Raw genomic sequence first — 18923 nt, 5'->3', positions numbered from 1 at the left:
AGGCCAGAAGGAACCATTGTGATCAGCTAGTCTGACCTTCTGCATCGTGCAGGCCCCAAAACTCTACTCAGTGTGATTTCTGCAAACGGGGTGCAAATGCTGGCATTCTGCATCAATAGTGTTTTGCACCGGTATAACTAACTGCTCATGGCGCAGGGCAGCAAAGAGTTGGCGCCGGTGGTGTTACACCGACTTGCAGAATGTAGAACAACATGTGCTGGGCACCCTGGACAACGGAGAGCCTTGATCCCAGGAACTGGAGCTGAGGTGCTTTGTCATGAGACGCTGGAGACAGGGAAGTGAAATACGAGTGACCAAGAAATTTCACAGAAGCTGCTCTTTGAGCCTTATTCCCACTGCCCTCAGACCTTGGGCCACTGGGGCACTTACCCCAGCGCAAAGTGCAGTGACTTCCCGTCAGTCGTGTTTGGCACCCGCTCTGCGCTGGTGTGAATGAGTCTACGTGGTGCGGGATCCCGAGAACCTGCTGGTGAAATGCAATGTACAAATTGCACACTACAAATGCTCCAAGCAAACATTTGGAGTCAAAGGTCCAGACCCTGAATTCAATCTTAGATTCATAAAATTTAAGACCTGAAGGACCATCAGATTGTCTAGTATGACCTCCTGCATAACACAGGCCATAGAATTTCACCCAGTTACTCCTGTATTAAGCCCAGTTTCGCTAAAGAATCTCTTCCAGAAAGGCCTCCGGTCACCATTTGGAGATGACAAGTGATGGAAAATTCTCTAGGGAGTTTGTTCCAGTAGTTAAAATCACTGTCTGTTAAAGAACCGTGCCTTGTTTATTTCTAATTTAAATTTGCCTGGCTTTAACTGCCAGCCAGTTCTTGTTCTGCCTTTCTTTGCTAGGTTAGAGAGCCCTTTATTACCCGTTATATTCTCCCTGCCTTTGCTCTTAGAGTACAGCAACACTGCAATCAGAGGTGTAACTGCAGCACTGGAAACGTGTATTTAAGGACGACATGCTGCAGAGAGATGTAAGGAATGAGAAATATTGCTACACGGCGCAACTTCTGCACGGGCCTCGGCAGCAGGGAGAGAATGATGGGAATAGCATGGAGGCTTCTCAGGATCCCCACGGTAGCCGTTTGAAGGGAGTCAGAAACCCCCCAGGAAAACTGCACATCAGGAAAATTGCAAGCAACGTTTCCAGTTCCAGTTTGGTGGCTCCACTCACAACAGTAACAGGTTAGACAGCAGAACAGAGAAAACTACAGCACGAGATCATGGACACAGACACTGTTCACAGCAACAGCTCAATACATCCAGCAGAGACAGCTCTGTTTTAGACTAAAAAACAGAACTGGCTTGTTTCCCTCCCCTTGCCTGCGTGTGTGATATGCCTGTGTGTGTAATGTGTGTGTGAGTGTGCATTGTGTGTATGTGGTGTGAGATCTCTGTGTATGTGTGTGATCTGAGTGCAGTGTGTGCTATCTGTGCGTTTACAGGTGGCAATGGTGTGTATATCTCTGTGCGAAGTGTACGTGCATGTGATACATTATATATGTGATGTTTTGTATGTGTAATTGTGTGTGCATGCGTGCATGATGCGTGTGTGCGCGCAGGCAAAGCACCTAATAAAAAAGCTCTTTACCAGACCAATAGAACAAGCTTTCTTTTCACTTCAGTTGGAGGCAGCACAGGGGAATTGCTGGATATTTCCTGGTATCAAGAAAATGCTGCTCGCCACAATTTTCCAAATTTGCTCCCCTGATCCTATGACATTCATACAGGCAGACTCAATATTAATAAAATGTACTCTCCTCAGAAGCCTCCAGCACCTTTGGAGGGGGAGTCTGAGATGCCCTGGAGAAGCTCCACGTTTCTGCACTAAGACGCATCCTCGGTTTTTCTTAAAGAGTGGCATTTCCTAACCAATAATAGACAAAGAACAAACTTCAGCCCGGTTCCTCTCACTTAAAAACAAACAAACTAATTTCCCCTTTTGAACAACGGCTTCAAAAATGTAATTAATCTGTATCGTGTCTTGTAGATCAATAGTTCACCCAGTTGGTTTGTTTGTATCTTAAAGAAAATCATTTCTATCATGCCTTTAAACTCCAGCTCGTGGTTATTTGAAATATGACATAGCTATCTCTGCCACCCAATAATTTATAGCCACTTGTTCGTGTCCCTTGCAATTTAGCGAATCCTGTGTATTTTATGTCTTCAGAAGATAAATTGGAAATCTGCTTGCAATTAAAAATCAATGGCCAATTTAACTTCCTTTCTTCTTTGCACTTTTAACTGGAGTTGGGTGGGTGGAGGAGGGCATTTGCAGATTCCCCTCCCCTAAATGGCATAAAGTTTGCTTTTGCTTAAAAAAATGAATACAAACGAGCTTTTTTTCTGGGCCAGGCAGTCTGGGCAACTTGGATCTCCAGCTGGAGAAGCAAAGGGGCAGGTTCTGTTCTCAGGGACTAATCCAGAAGTCCCTTTGATATCTGTTTTGCCTTGCACATTCCGGGCTAGCTGGGAAAAGGGAGAGAATTGCACCATGTGACTGAACTGCAGCAAGAGAAGATAAGCAGGGGGCTGAATAATTTTCCTTTTGGACAGCCACACTGGTATTGGCTGCTGAGCTAAAGACTGCTGAATCTCATGCTCCAAGACACTGTGCCACCACGCACAGGAATGAATTTCTCTCTGCCACCTGTACCATTACACAGGGGCCTAACCACGTGTTTTCTTTGCATTGTGTGGGGGATTTGCCTTCCTGGAAAGTATCAGCAACTTCCAGAGACAAGGACCAAATGCACCAAGGGTCCAGCCTATGGATTTGTGACCTCCTCTCTTCCCCGTCTCCCCTGAAAACTCAAGTATTGGGTGGAGGGAGGATCATGATCATCTTATTTTCCCATCTTGTTATGTAGGGGGAGCATCCCAGCTGCAAAAGGGCAAAAGTTTGAGTCCCTTTTCTGCTCTTGCCTGATTTTCCTCAGACCCACTCTGCACCGCCGGAGCCCTCCTGCTGCATGGTCTGAAAAAGGATGGGGTGCCCACTCCCACGCCCACCTGCCAGGGATGCAGGGGAATCTTTCCAGCTCCCACCCACAAGGGCATTTTTCCTGAAATCCTCTTACTGTATCAAGAGAAAGACCTGTTAATGTCAGGCTCAGCGGCGCTGCTCCTGGCTCCTGCGCGCTGGGCCTGGCTGCAGTTATATTCCCTCACAAAGTCACATGAAAGGACAGGACAAAAGGCCTTTGTTATTTGATTCTGCAGGAGCTGCTGTTAGTGGATTCTGAGCCTCCCAAGAATAAAGCAATAGAGGAGGGAGAGGATTATCCACAGCACCAGCGCGGTGCAGCAGGTTTAAACATGTTCGAAATGTCTCTGCTCTTCCCACACTGGGGGCCAGAGAGCTGTATTTCTCCCTATGCATCGGGGGGCTGGTGTTGGGCTAGAGAGGAAGCAGTTTGGGGGCTGCTCTAACTTGCACCCTGGTTATGCCCCCCTCACTCCTCTGATCCAGGTCCCACCCATCCTGGGACACTTGCCCTGCCCAGAGCTGTAGCAAATGGGGTTCAGCTGTGCATATCAGCCTTCAGCTCCTCTGCCACCCCCCACAACCCCTTGAGTATTCCCAGTCCCTTTTATGCAGAGGAGCTGCAGGGTTACCATGATTAGGGCAAATTGTTCCGCTTGGGCAGATCTCTGCACCCCCAGGGAATAGCTTGCAGGCCTGCTCCTAGCAAAAGGCAGCAAATGCATCACTGACAGAAGGAAATATTTTCTTTCTGCACAAGTCGTACTTAGCCACTGGAACTCATGGCCGTGGGATGCTGCTGATACCAGTAACTTAGCACAACTCACCTGGTCCAGACGTTTAGACGGATAACAAGAATATTCAGCATTATAAGAGTGCATGCTAGCAAAAAAGGGAAGGGAGACAAAACCTCATATGTCAGGTCTTAATCTAATCTGTATCTAGTGGGGTGGGCGGATCAGGATGGGACAGGTTATCCACATCTGCCTGCTGCAGGGTCTCCTGCTCCTTTCTCTAAAACAATTGGGGCTGGCCCGGTCAAAGATGGGAGACGGGGCTAGAAGGATGACAGTTCTGATCCAGTCTGGCAGTACCTAAGTTCCTAGCTTTACAGGGAGAGGGAAATAAAAAACAGTCCCGCTTACATTTTTCAAATAAAAGCTTTTCCCATAAAAGTCTATGGCCTGCACAGACTTCAGGCTGGGGTGATATCAGGGTCACATTGGTGCATTAGTCACATCCCACACGTTCAGTTCATGTTTTCAATATTTTGTTTTGCACCCAAGAGGGCTACCGACATAACTGGAAACTGAAATTCTGATCTCATTACATGCCTCCAGGGGCTGGGGTCCTAGATATGGACGGATACTGCCTTTCTGTTAATCAGCACTTGTTTGGGGTGTCCTGCAGACATCAGTCATAGCTTCACCACTGTGCAACGCAGCCATGGCAAACGAACCTCTTCTACCACACCTTTTTGTATTCATGGGCATACAAAAGAGTGCGTGGGGAAAAAAAATCAATAAAAAAGAGGCCTTCATGTTGAACGAATTCCTTCCACAGCGCCCTTGTGTTCTCTCTGTGCCACATCTGACTCTCATACTGCTATATTTAAAAAAGCCCCACTGTGATTCAGGTTTCATGGAGCATCTCTCAAGGTTTTCCCTGTTTATTCTTTTCATGAATCTAAATATCCACAAAAGGTGCCCTGATTCCATTCAGCTTTATAATCTCAGCCCAGGCTCTTTGTTCGTGTGAATGCTGATGGTTTGCTCATCTCTAGGTGATGGTGGCATTTTTTCTTTTTTATAAGGTAAGAAAAAAGCAGTTGTTTTGTGTTGGTTCCCTCCCCTCCCGGCCGCCCCTTTGAAAACATGGAAAAATCAACCCAAAGAAAGAGTTAAAAGAAAACTAATTCTAAACTCTCAACTGTAGGTAAAGCAAAGAGAGTGAGATGCATCAGATTGTCATGGAAACAAGGGTGATTGCCGTACAAGGTTACAGGGTTTTTGTTTGTCTGCTTTGTCATTTGAAATTTATATTTCTTGGTAAAGGCCAGATGCCAACATCTGATGCACAACTGGAAAGAAAAATCCATCCACGCACACACATACAAAGCAATGCCGCGTAATTGAACATGCTGGGCTAATTTTAGCAAGGCAGGATCGACTGGTTAAAGGATTGGACTGGGAAGCTGGGGTCAATTCCTGCTCAGTGTGGGAAAGTCACTGTCTGTCCAAGGAGGCTAATCGAAGTTTGATCTTTCAGCTCTTTTGTGCACACGTGACAATGGGGAGCAGCCGGACAAAAAGTTGAAAAATCATTTTTCATGGAATGGAAAATTCAGAAAAATTTCAGTTCAGAAATGTGAAAATATTTCATTTTAGTTCAACATTAATTAAGGCAGCTCACGAGCTTCTGTAGTGCCTGATGAGACTTGTAGTCCAAGTCTCTCAGACCTACATTCTCCTTTATGGGTCAGGCTCCCCAGTCAGACTGCATCTCCCATGAAGCACCATGGTCAAATGACTCCCCCTTCCCATGGGAGTCCACGTTAGTTCAACCACAGTGCATCATGGGAGATGCAATCCAAACAGATGGGGGCATTAGATACCTGAACGACAGCTCCCACAATGCATTGGGGGCAGCTCAGAGTAACACATATTAATAATGAACTGTCCTGACCCACCCAGAACTGAACTATTTTAATTTTCCTGATGGAAAATCAAAACATTTCAGGAAAAAAATCAACATTTTTCCATGGAGAATTTTGATTTCACAGCAAGTGTGTGTGTTCCACTAAAAAAAACCCAACATTTAGATGGAAAATTCCCAAATTGCTCCAGCAAGCGGTACTCCGGCTGGCTGATTGGCTGCTCATCCCTCATTGCAACTTTATAATTAAACTTAATTGCAAAACATGTTCCGGAGGCTGCCCTGTCCTGGGGCTCTGTCCTATCTTTTGAGTTTACATGCAGCAATCAGCCACTTTCTGCCAGGGAAAAAGCAACGAACTTATAAACCAGAATTAGCATTTGTTCCCCGGGAGACAAATCACATTCTGTCAAGCCTCTGTCCCAGGCTCTTCCACATGGCTGTGAGTGGGAGCTTTTCCTGTTTCCTTTGCAACCTAAGCAAATCCCAGACATTTTGAGCAATTATGCTGCCTGCAGACACCAAAGAGGTTTTTATTCTTTGTTTTCCCTTTGCCTGAAATTCTTTAGTCGGATTTGCTCTGCTCAGCGTTGCAATTCCTAACCCCTAGCTGAGCTGCTGGTATCCTCAGCCCGGGGCTAGATGCTCAGGCTCCCCGCACAACCACAGGGAGAGATGGTTGCTTCAGGAAGGGATTTTCAGAAGCTGGCCAGCTGAGCAGAGAGCTCCCTAAGCTATCCAGGAAGGGAGCTGCTGGGGAGAGGGGTATGTAGCACCTAAGGGGTTGACCTGGTGCACCTGGCTGAGGGACCAGAGAGAGTGCAAGAATACAGGCCTACACTGGACCTCACTGAAGGAGGGTTTTTAATTGAGTTTAAATATTAGCCTGAGGAAATTGGCTCAAACCTTGTGCCCTAAAGAATTAGATCACCCAAAAGAAGAGTTGCTGGTGTTAAACTTGCAGTGATTTTGGCAATGCGTTATCATATTGAAGGTGTGAGCTGCCATAATAGAAATATGGAAAACATGGTTAATTGGGTGACAGGTCCAGGGTTTTTTTGCCTAAAGTCCAAGACCCAGCAATAACACTACTTGTTTGTTTTCGTGTATAAAAAACAAGGCTTTGAGAATTCTTTTTTTTGGATCGAACTTTTCTCTCACCGCTTTGGAGACCCACCATGATGGGGAAAAAAATCTCCTGGCCTGAGTCTATTGGGAGTATTTGGGCTAATGCGTGTGGCTGTTAGGATATAAAATATACATTTGTGCATATGTGTGTGTTGCTATTTTGGATGTGATTAATATCAAGTGGCCTTTGGACTAATACTTGTGTGGAAGTTGAGTCGTGGTTAAACCTTAATGCACGTAAACGAGAAATTATTTCCTATAGATCGGTGCCATCCTCCACTTGGGATTCTGAGCCGTAAGCCATCTCCTGGGGTTAGGCACCGAAGCCAGGCTAGGCTCTAGGGCCCAAGTCCCAGCCAACCCCAGTTGGCGGCTCATGCTCGATACCGCTCTCATGCTCATTCTACATTTTCATGTGTCTTCTGCATAGGTGCAGTGCTGTCTCCCTCCCATCCAGGGCTGGCACCTGGCTCTCCTGATGCAGGGACTGGCAGGTAACCAGTGTCAGGCACGTTCTGAGCACAGGATCAGACAGGCATTTCCTTGCCTAGTTTGAGAATCCTCCTTTCAGACTACCAAGGCTTTGGCTTGAGCACCGAGCTGCTCGTTCACTGTGGGATGCGGGCTGTGCTTGGAACAGCTTTACAAATGCCAGCCCGAGGAAACGTAGGGGCCCACAGGGCTGGGTGGCAGCGGAGTGGAGGTTTTGAAAACGCTAGTGGTGCCTAAATGGGAGATTTAGGTGCCTAAAGAGACAGGTTGGTGCCTAAATACGTTTAAGGAGCTGGGCCAAAATCACTTTTGAAAATGTGATTTAGGCTTCTAAGTCACTTTTGCAATTTTTTGCTATAAATAACATGCCAAAGATCACACGTGGAGTCTATGGAAGGGCAGGGAACAGAACCCAGAACGCCTGGGTCCCCGGGCAGGGTCCTAAACACAAAACACCTGAAAAGAACAGAGCCGGACTCTTATTAGACGAATAAAGAATTTTCCAGACCAAATTCTAGTTGCTAAGGGTGTAAGTCAGGGCAGAAGTTTGAGGTTTTGGCCTCCAGTTTTAGATTCAAGATAAAAAGGGGAGCCCGTGAACCTCAGTGCAATCTGCCTGGCACGGACGGGCCCCTTACTTGTCCAATGCCGTAAATTGGCAAAAGAATTTGACTGCAGACATTGGGCACACGAGCGCCATGAAAAGCACCGGGCGCTGCCAGTCAGCACTGCTAATGACTTGCCTTTGTGGGCGGGCAGCTCCTTGGCCGGCTGCGTGAGGAGTTCATAAACACTTCCAGCCTCCCGATTCCTCCGTCACGCAGCTGTCGTGTTATTTGCAGCTGCTCCTTCCCCGTGCTACGGCATCCCCTCAGCAGCGTGAAGCCGGCCTCATCGCCCTGCCAGGAATTGATTCCCCTTTGAAGGCAGAGAATAGGAGGGGCCAAGGTGCACCAATGCTCAAAGCCCCGGCAATGGCAGGAGAATTATTAAGGGAGATAGAGCCATATAATCCCGGCAAGTACCTTTGTGGGTGTGTGTGTGTATAAGTGTGCACATGCACATCTTCTGTTCATCTCACCTTTGGGTGATTGCATGGCTGGCCCAGGTGCCATCCTTACCTTTTGTAATGTTATTGTTTATCTGGTGTTTAAAGCAGACTATGGCAGCGGCTTTAAACTGAGAGAGTAAAAAGAAACCGGTTCCCCAGGTCCTTCCAGAGGAACAGCTTTGTTCAAGATAGCCCAAGAGACGCTGGAGGTCTTTGGCAGCTGTCACAAACCACCTGGGGAATTATCAGCCCACATTGCCTCTAACTGTAATGAACTTTTCTTAATCACAATTATCCTCCTGCGACCCGCTTCTCCCCACCACTGATCAGTGAAATAATACGGTTAGACGCTGGGATTCTTGTGCCTTGGCCATTGCCCAGCCGTGCTAGGGGAACTTCGGTAAGAGTCATCAGGAACTTTCTGTAAGTAAAACTAAAGATTAAAAAAAAAAAAAAGTTTTCTTTTCTTTTAAGGAAAATTGCACCAATAAAGACAATTCTTTTCGCCTTCCCATTCTTCCAGCGATGACTGCTGCTCCCTTAGGACCCCTGCTTTGGAGCAGCGTGGGTGGCGGACTGTCATTTGTTCAGGCAGCGGGGAGTATTTTCAACTGTGTGTGTGTGTGTGTGTGTATGGTGGTGGGGATGCTGGGTGGTACCGAGTTGCATCCTGCGCACATGCTCAGACTATCCCAGGGACCCACAGACGCGGAGCATCTTTTGCTCGCCTAGGTTGGCAGGAGGAGTGGAGGGGGGATCACGTTAAACATCTCTTCCCTTCCAGGCTCTGTCACCAGCCTTATTGAATGCAACAGGAGTCTTCGAACGGACATCAGCGGAGCCAGGGTTTCACCCCCTAACCTTTGCTTCTCCTGCTGGTTAGCCCCACCCCAGTGCACATTGTGGTGTCCACTCTCGGGGTTTCCACCAGGGCAGCTACAGCAACGGCCAGAACTGGAGCAAACTCCCTGACATGTGGGGGAAACCTCCCTGCCCCTGAGCAGTTCGAGCAGCAGTTCCCAAACGGTGGGTCGTGACCCCATGTGGGGTCGCTTCAGCAGCAGATGGGGTCACGGCCATCCCGAGCGTGCAGAGGATGCTATTATACGAAATGGCCTCCCCCGCACGGCATGACCTCACACGCACCGTAGGCACAAGGTCACGTCACACGGAGGATGCTGTTTTGCTGTACAAAATGGCACCCTCCATGCAGCATGGCGTCGTATGTGTGTGAGGTCGTGCCGTCCAGAGGCTGCCATTTTGTAAAGCAAAATGGCCGCCTCCTCGCGGCGTGACCTTGCATGTACGGTGCGTGTGAGGTCACACTGCAGGGAGGACGCCATTTTTAAAGGGCAACTTCCATGCTCTCTGGGGTAGTGGGATACAACCCATCTGATAATGGGGTCACGCAGGGAAGATGTTTGGGAACCGCTGAGTTAGAGACTCAGAAGAAAGGTGTAGCGGGTTGCCACGGGCCCCCTGCCCTTCTGGGTCCTCTGGGTGGTCTCTCCCCCTCCAGAACAAAAGGACTTGCGGGCTTCACCCACTGCAATCACCCGGGCTCATTTATTTATGGTGTACAGATGTAAACCCCACTCCCAAACCAGGCCCAGCTTAAGGCTGCTCGCCCTTCCTTGGCTAGGAGGCAAACTGAATAGCAGGCTCCTGCCCTCCTCCTTGGCCAAGTCTCCCTTTTGTTTCTCCCTAGCTGGCTTATATAGCCACCCCAGCTAGGGAAAGAGCTGCTCCCCCTTTGCCTCCTTAGGCCAGGCTCTTGTGTGCACTAATCAGCACCTTCAGCTGTTGCTCTCCTCCGCTGTCTGCGGCCCTGCTAGCTCACTTTAATCACCCCAGCCCATAGAATAGAATCTAGAATATTAGTAATTGGAAGGGACCTCAGGAGGTCATCTAGGCTCAAAGCAGGACTAACCTCAACTATATCATCCCAGCCAGGGCTTTGTCAAGCCTCAGCTTAAAAACCTCTAAAGATGGAGATTCCACCACCTCTCTAGGTAATTCCAGTGCTTCACCACCCTCCTAGTGAAAAACTTTTTCCTAATGTCCAACCTAACCTCCCCCATTGCAACTTGAGACCGTTGCTCCTTGTTCTGTCATCTGCCACCACCGAGAACAGCCTCTGCCCTCTTTCAGGTAGTTAAAGGCATCAAATCCCCCTTATTCTTCTCTTTTGCAGACTAAACAAGCCCAGTCTCAATGCAGTCATTTGTTGTCCAGCCCCCTAATCATCAGTCGTTTCTCCTTGGATTCATTTTTGTCTACTCTGGCGGCAGTATGCGTAGCTACACGCTGCAGCGAAAGGCTCCGGCAGCCGGACGGCAGCACAAGGACACTAAACGTTTAACAATAAACAGCGCAAATGGCGGCAGCTTAAGGTTCTGGTGTGTTTTTACCCTCCTCGCCTAAGCAGTGCCTCACCATTTCTGCTGCTACGTCCGCCCATGCCAGGGGAGGTGCAATGTATGTACACCACAAAGTCTAGACGCAGCCTATGGGTATGTCTCCCCTGCAAGCGGTGCAAGAGGCCCTACCCCAGCTATGGCAGCAAGATGGGGTCTCTGTTTTTGCTGAGAACTGATTTTAGAAATGGCTGTAAAAAGCCTGAGATAGAAAATGTTTTTTTAGCAGTTATTTAATCTTAGAATGTTTTGAAGTAATGAAATAGTTAAGAAGTCTAGACGCTAGTAGAGATGGAATGCAGAGAAAAACCTTGTAACTTAGATAAGGAAAGTTGCAAGTTTTCAGTTAGAAAAATTCCTAGATAATATTTTTTTAGTATGTATGACCATGGAAACTGTGACGTGTAAAAACTTGTTTATACCACCCTATAAATACGGTCAGTTTTTTGGAAGCAAGCGTCGTTCCTTACATTTGAAGAGACCACCTTCTTTACGTAAAGAATAAAACTCTGATTTTGCTAATCTGTGGCTAATTCTGGACCATCCGCTAAGGCAATGGACATACTAGTAAGGACCCCTGAGTTTGGGTTCTTCCACAGCGCTAGCGGCGGGGCAACACGGACGTCACTGCTAGTGGTTAGGGCCAGCTCAGATATGTCTACACAGGCTGCCACCACACTCCCAATTGCTGTGTAAATATAGCCCAACCCAGGGTTTGTCTTCACTACACCATTTAGCGCACGGTAATACGCGCGTCTCTCCACTCAACTGAGCCTAGCGTGAGTGAGCATAGTCACACCGTGAGGGGCTGGATTAACAGCTGATGCGTTGTTGTAATTGGAGCTGCAGTATTCCCACAGAATTACTGACTCCAGTGTCGGCAGACCACCCCCAGCTTCAGTCACTGTCATCCTGCCCCCGCTCCCAGGAACTAGCCAGCTGGAGTTTAAAGCACCGGCGTCAGGCCGCCTGCGCCCAATACAGAGGGGGTCGAGCAAGGATTCAGTGTTGCCTACTCTCACAAATTTTATCGTGCGTCTGGTGATGGCTGGTGTTTTGCTTAAAGCCCCAGCTACCGGAGTCCCAGGATTGCAGGACAATTTCAGCTTTCTGTACCTACAAGTAAAATTGTAACCCGCATGTTTGCAGAGAAAAGCTTGAAACTGTGAATCTTGGGCACCCTAAAGGCTCAAAAGGCAAAGAAATAAACCCAAATGAATTATCTTTTTAAAACAAGTCATGAGTTTTAAGTCAGTCTTGGGGACGGGGGGTTGGAGGGGCTGACTTATCATTTTTGAATGCTTGGGGCTGGTGCTAGTGAAGATTTTCCAAAAAAGCAGAGTGAGTCTATGGGCCTCCGCTGTCAGGAGCACAACTTGTGACAACAGAAAGGTTCTGGATGTTCAGAATCTGCTGCCTGACAGCCCTCTGAAAACCAGCCCTTTTAAAGTGTCTCCGGAGCGACGAGTCACTTCGGAAAATCTTAGCCTTTAAACTGCACCAAGGCGCGCAGCGCCTGCCACTGCTGTCACCGGCTGCTTATCAGAAGCTTCACCCACGCTGCAGTGCTCCTGACGCTCCCTCTGTTGTGCCTAGGTCCATACAATTACACTTGAGGAAGCTGCCGCACTGCCTGGTTCTGCCAGATGCAGCTCCATGCCGGCTTGCCGTTGATTTGCTGTGCAGCTGGTATTTCATAGGAGGGGAGGAGCAGGGTGCAGAACTGGCCTTTATAGTCATCCGTAAACAGGGTAGCGAGGGAAGTCCATCAAAACTTGAACATTTTATTCCCCTGATAATAAAAGACACCAGCCCTGAGAATGGTGCTTTTAAAAGCAGGGCTGTCCGGGTGCATTAGCTCTGCCCAGACGCTGTGAAGCTACCAGAGAAGAAAGGGGAAGGAGTAACCTCAGGGTCTGAGGCGACGCACAAGATAGGCCCAATTAAGCTACAAGGCTGAAACAATTTGTTTTTTTGTTCTGGCCATGGTGAGGCGGCACTTCTTGCTGACAAATGAGGGGGAACCTGAGTGATGCACTATGGCTGCATGTTTGTGCTATTTATGGGCAGATTTTATTTAGCTGGGCTGAGATTGTAAACGTCCCAAATAGGAACCTTTAAATAACGTTATCTTTGACACTTGGGTTTTCCAACAGAGAGGGTTTAAAGCCTGGTTCTCATGAACCCCTGGGGCTTGATTCTCCCGTTTACAAAGACAAGCCACATTTTAACAGTTCTTCCAGGACAAAACCCTGCCACAGATGAGCCAGGGGGCACTTCCCATACATTCGGCACTGGTGTGAATGACTGCACTAGGTACAAGGAATGGCAAATCAGCGCCCCCTTCTTCCCCCCGGTTCTATCCCGGCAACATTGTCAAAGGAATTCTACCTAGTGTATTTCAGCAGCAGCTATTAACTCCCTTTACCAAGGAGGTTAGTGTTGTTATCCCCATGTTACAGCTGGGGAAGATGAAACACAGGAAAAGTGACTCACGCAAGGTCCTCCAGCCGGTCAGAGGCAGGGCTCAGCATAAAACCAATGTCTTCTGCATCCCAAGCCAGTCCTCTAGGCAAGAAATGCCTGATCTGAGACATCACGGGCCTGATTTTTCACAAGTGATGCCTGCCCACCACTGTGGTTTAAGTCAATGTGCTCAGCCCCTCTGAAAATCAGGTGGATCTAAATGGGGATACCCCAAACTCCGTGACCACTTCAGAGAACATTGGCTGCTCTGCTCTGTTCATGCACTCCACACGGGGGTGCTGTGAGCGTGCCATTCATGAATTTGTACACTGAAGGCCAGGTTGTCTAACCTGCTCAGTTCCCATGTAGGCGCCTATATGAAGTGCTCAGACAGGAGCTGCTGGGTGCTGAGAAGATATGAGCATTCAACCGTAATGAAGACTGGCTGCACTGGGACCCAAGAGACCAGAGGTCTATTCCTGCCTCTGCCACAGACTCCTTGAGTAAGTCAGTTCAGTTCCCTGGCTGTAAAACTGAGATAATAACCCTTCCTTTCTCACACCCAAGTCTATTTAATGTGAGTTCTTTGGAGCAGGGACTCTGTCTGTGCAACAGCTGGCATAAAAGGGCTCTGATCTCAGTTGGGATGTCTAGCTGGTATTGTAACTAACAGTGTTCTGTATCGTGGCCTCTGCTACCACCTCCACGCATGTACTGTACCTTTAAATTCCGGCTTCCCTTTGGACTAAAACAATCACTGATACCTTTTAGAGTTCTCTGAGCTTTCGTGTTGCTACCCGGCTTAATGTGGTTACATTAGAATACTAAATGTTTCATTGCTTATTGAAATGACCTTGGGCAATTGATGCATGAAACATTAAGTAACTGCCGGAAAATAAACAAACCAAAAATGAAACAGCAGAAAAGAGGAGGTGCATTTAAACATGGAAAACAAAAATTTGTCCAAAGCTTTTGCCAACAGCCAGTGGAAAAAGGCCTGGAGGTGACTTTTAAAAAGTCTCAGCCATCAAGCACAGGATTTGCATTATTTACTTTCTAACAGGGACCGTTAATATTTGAAAAAAAAGGGGCACCCTCGTTCAAGAAATCTAATTTATGTTTGCAGAAGTTTTCACCATGACTAAGTTTCTTTTCCACTCATTGCTTTAGCATTGAGCTCCTGCCTGAAGAACTGAGGCTTCCAGGTCCCTTCAAGCGCCTAGCACCACAGACCAGCACTCACCTGGCGATAGCAACACTTTGCAGCATATCTGAGCGGGGAAAGCAGCTGATAGACAAGTAATTATGGGCCAGGTTCTCTACTGCTCTTAGCGTGTAAGTGGAACTAAAATGGCACATACATCTTTGCTGGACTTCTGCTTTGGGGTGGATTTATATTGGAGGCCTCAAATGAGATCAGTTCCCCATTGCATTGCGCATCTGAAAGACATAATTTCTGCCTCAAAGAACTTACAGTCGAAACAGCCAAAGGAAGGGTTATTAGCTCCATTTTACAGATGAGGAAATGAGACACGAAGAAGGAACCAACACAATCAAGGGTTCTGTGGCCAAGGCAAGTACTAAATCCAGATCTCCTGTGTCATGTTTTAACTACAGGGCCAGCCTGGCTCCCTATACAGCTGTCAATCCACCCTTCCTTGGAAATGTAAACCTAAATGCCAAGTGGATGGTTTGCAAAGGAGAAACCTGTGCATCAAGTGAAACACTTGGAAAGAGCAGCGAGTGGGGTGGCTGTAGAAGGCACTCAGGGGTATATTACGGGGCGATGAGCTGCATAGCATGGAGCAGTGTGAGAGCAAGCGGCAATCTCAATCTACCAGTCATTCTGACTGAAATCAATGTTTATTTATAGTCAAGTTAATATTTCTGTGCATGCTCCAGAACTGATGCACATATAAATAAATCACTGCATTGCAGGACAAAAGCAATCTGACTACTTTGTCTCTGACAGCTATACCTGCCTTTTTGTTCCTAGGAGAGCCATACTCCACTGTCATCTAGTAATCCAGAGAGATGTATGGGACCTGTATGGGACTCTGATTTCACCCTTCAGCTCTCTGAATTGAACAGTTATTTCTGAGTGGTCAGTCCCACTGCAAACAGTGATATTAGATTGTATATGGTCATGCTCTTATGTCTTATCATCTATAAAGGTCAAAGCACCTCACAGCATAAGATCAGTACTAATATCCTTATTTCACAGGTTGCAGAGAGGGGAAATGACTTGCCCAAGGACAGGTACGGAATCAGAGCTGGGAACAGAGCCCAAGAGTGCTGAGTGCCCCGCCAGGGATGTATCCACAGTCCCCTGCACATGCTGTTTTACATATGTGCAGATACTGTTGGTGTGTTGAGCTGCAGGCCTTTGAGAATCAGGCCCTAGAGCTGTATGTAACCCAGACCTTGTTCTCTCCACTGGTGATTTATTAGATTAGTTATTTGTACTGCAGTAGTGCTGAGCGGTCCCAGTCACGGACCAGTGCCCCATTGAGCTAAGTCCTGTACAAACCCTGAAAAAAGGCAGTCCCTGCCTTGGAGGGCTCACAGGTTAAGTAAGAGACAACAGCTGGAGATGGATGGCCAGGGAACAATGGGACACTTCCCTGCTTGTAAATGCATAGGGCTGTTTGTAATGGCGATGCTCCTTAGTGCCGGCTCTCACACACACACACAGAGTGAATGCAGAGGGTTGTCTGCCAATAACTGAAAATGTTTTGCCACCTGAACCGTTTCCCCGAGTGGAGTCCCACCAGGGAATGACCGGGCCCAGGACTGGGTCTGTAAGATGCGAAGGCAGGACTCCCAGTGCAGTCCATGGAGTACTGGCTGCATCTACAGCATTGGTGACTCTCTCCCCTTCCTGGGATCCTGCTCAAAGAAGCAGATCAGATGGGAGAGGGAGACAGAACAGAGCAAACGCAGATGGGGTGATCAGCTTTAGTCTAAGCGTAACAAACGCGCATCACATTACGGGCAGCTACAAACCCGTACATGCTTCGCTAATGTTATAATTTCCACATGGCCAACTGCTGTAGTTGGCACAGAGATGCTAGGTGACCGTGAACGGGACAGGGAAGGGGGGCTGGGCAAGGGGGAATGGGAAAGGAGGGGGAAGCTGCATGATGGGAGGGGAAGCGGGAGCCATATGAAGGGGAATGGGAGGTGAATAGGGGGGCTGGGCTAGGGGAAACGGGGAGGAGTTAGAGGCTGTCCAATCCAGTCTTGGCTCCCAGCAGAGTAGGCACAGCTAGAGATGCCAGATTCTTAGTTACATTGATTGGTGTAAATCTGGAGTAACTCTTGGGGATCAGTGTGGTTACTACTTACTCCAGTATTGCTGAGGTCAGAAGGTCTAGCAGTGTGTTAAACAGAAACCACTTGACCCTGCCAGTCACCTTCTGTCTGCCATCTCCACCTCTGTCATCTCCGCCACATCCGTATGTACCCTACTCTCCATATCAATCCATCTATCATCTCCATATGTACCTCTATATCCATCTCTCTGTATTCCTCTTCCTGCAGAGATCAATCAACCAATCAATCATCTACATATGTATCCCTCTAGCTGTTGATCCATCCCTATCTATTTCACCCAGGTTCTTATGGCTGGCAGCCCTCCACGTGCTACCTGAGCGCCACAAGCAATGCAACCCCAAGAAATGAAAAGTTTTGCCCTTTCAGCACACCCGGGTTTTCTGAAGCTGCAGTAGTAAGGTCCTACTCCATCTAATCTGCCTGAACCTGGGACCCATTAGCCTTTGTGGACTACATTAAAACCTAGAGACAAATGAATCAGCACCATCTTGTTGATAAGGGTGGACTTTTCACTCGAGACTTTGCTTCTAAAGGGGGGGAAAAAAAGGGGGCTAAAAGCATCCATGGTGGAAATATCTTGCCATTGCTGCAGAGGCAGAAGGACCCAGGGAAGCAACCTGTTTGTTTCTCAGGATAGTGGATGGACATTAGTTTTCATGGGGCTCTTGCTACTCCATGGTCAAAGAGATCGGGGGTTAAATGCAACCTGGGAACTTGCTGCTGAAATTCTGGACTTGTTAAACAAACCAACCAAAAAGTGGCTCTGGACGACATCATAAATGGGCCACCCCCAGGGTGAGAGTCCAGGAACCCTGCCATGGGAACAATGTCCCTCTGCTCATTAAGCTTCCTGGGGCAGGGAATGCCATGCTAGTATGAACATTGCTCTAAGAATGTGGGGCGCAGCCTGGGAGTGCACAGCACGGTATAAAACACGCCCTAATCCAAAGGGTGGCGATTGTACAGACCGTTCGGCCCAGGTGGAGGGAGTACAGGGAGGCGAGAATCAGGCTGCTGGTTTTTAAAGGAAAGCATAGAAAGTGAAATACAAATGAGGTGGGAACTTCACTGTTTGAACAGGGAAGAGGGAGATTTCACTGAGCAGTCCTGGATCAGCACTGACCCTTCAAGAGCTTGCTTTACCTTTCAGACATCTTGCCCATTGCCACCGGCCCTGCTCACAGAACAGGAAACGCAATCTCTGCAGCTAAATGAGGTTCGCGGAGGAGTAAATGTTAGATGTTAAAGGTAACCACAAAAGCTTTGCAACAGCCCAAAGGTGGCAGCAGCCGAGGGCTTTCCATCAGCTGGGTGTCATGAACCATATTTACTGCACAATAAAAGCATCCATGTGTAAAGGATTTAGCCCCGTTACACGCCAGATAACCTCCCTGTCCACAGAAGATGCTGCCTAGCAGGTCAGAAGCAAGTCAGGCTCCGAGATGGGCGATGGAACATGCTGCAAAATCACATGCACCGATAACAATGGAAATCATTTGAACAGGGCAGTGCTGAAGCCTACTTCTCCATTAATCTGCAGGCAAACCTCCCAGAGTAGACATTCATGCCTCACACTAGGATAGGATTAGGTTCACAAAAGGACTCAGGCATTGCAGTGCTAATGTAATCCATTGCTATTAATTTTATGTGTAAGGAGCTGCACTACCATGGTGATGGGTAGCAAGATAAAACCCGAAGACTGAGCCCTGGTCTACACTGACCTGGCAATTTGGCGGCAGTAGATGGGAGTTAAGCAAGCTACGCAGAGGAGCTTGCAGAACTCCCGTCAACTGCTGTGCTTCCCTTCTGCGCGGTGTCTTCACTGCACTGCGCCACTTGAGGGGTGGCTTACCAGCGCCGACTTCTGGATCAACTGAGCGGGTCTTCACTGACCGCTCAATTGATCCAGAAAGGTCGATCTGACAGTGGCCACTTTGCTGCCATCAGTATAGACATACCCACAGTGGTTAGAGCCAGAAGGGGCCGTTAGGTCACCTAGTCTGACCTCCTGTGTAGAACAGGGCAGAGAATTTCACCCAGTTACCCCTGTATTGAGCGCAATAACTTGTGTCTGGTTACATCATCTTCCAGAAAGGCCCCCAGTCTTCATTTCATCAAGAGATGGAGAATCCACCACTTTCCTTGGGAGTTTGTGCCAATCGTTAATCACTCTTCTTCTTCAAAAATGGTCTTCTTTTTACTTCCACACATTGGTTCTTGTTCTGCCTTTTTCTGTTGGATTAAAAAGTCCTTTAGTACCTGGTATTTTTTTTTCCTTATGAAGGTAGTTATACATCATTACCTTTTGATCCACTTTTTGATCCACTAAATAGATTGAGCTCTTTAAGTCGCTCACTGAAAGGCA

Source organism: Emydura macquarii, unplaced genomic scaffold, assembly GCF_026122565.2.
Source record: "Emydura macquarii macquarii isolate MOO-44397 ecotype Brisbane River unplaced genomic scaffold, CSIRO-AGI_Emac_v2 contig_1790, whole genome shotgun sequence".
Lineage (NCBI taxonomy): Eukaryota > Metazoa > Chordata > Testudines > Chelidae > Emydura > Emydura macquarii.
Note: the sequence above shows the minus strand (reverse complement) of the source record.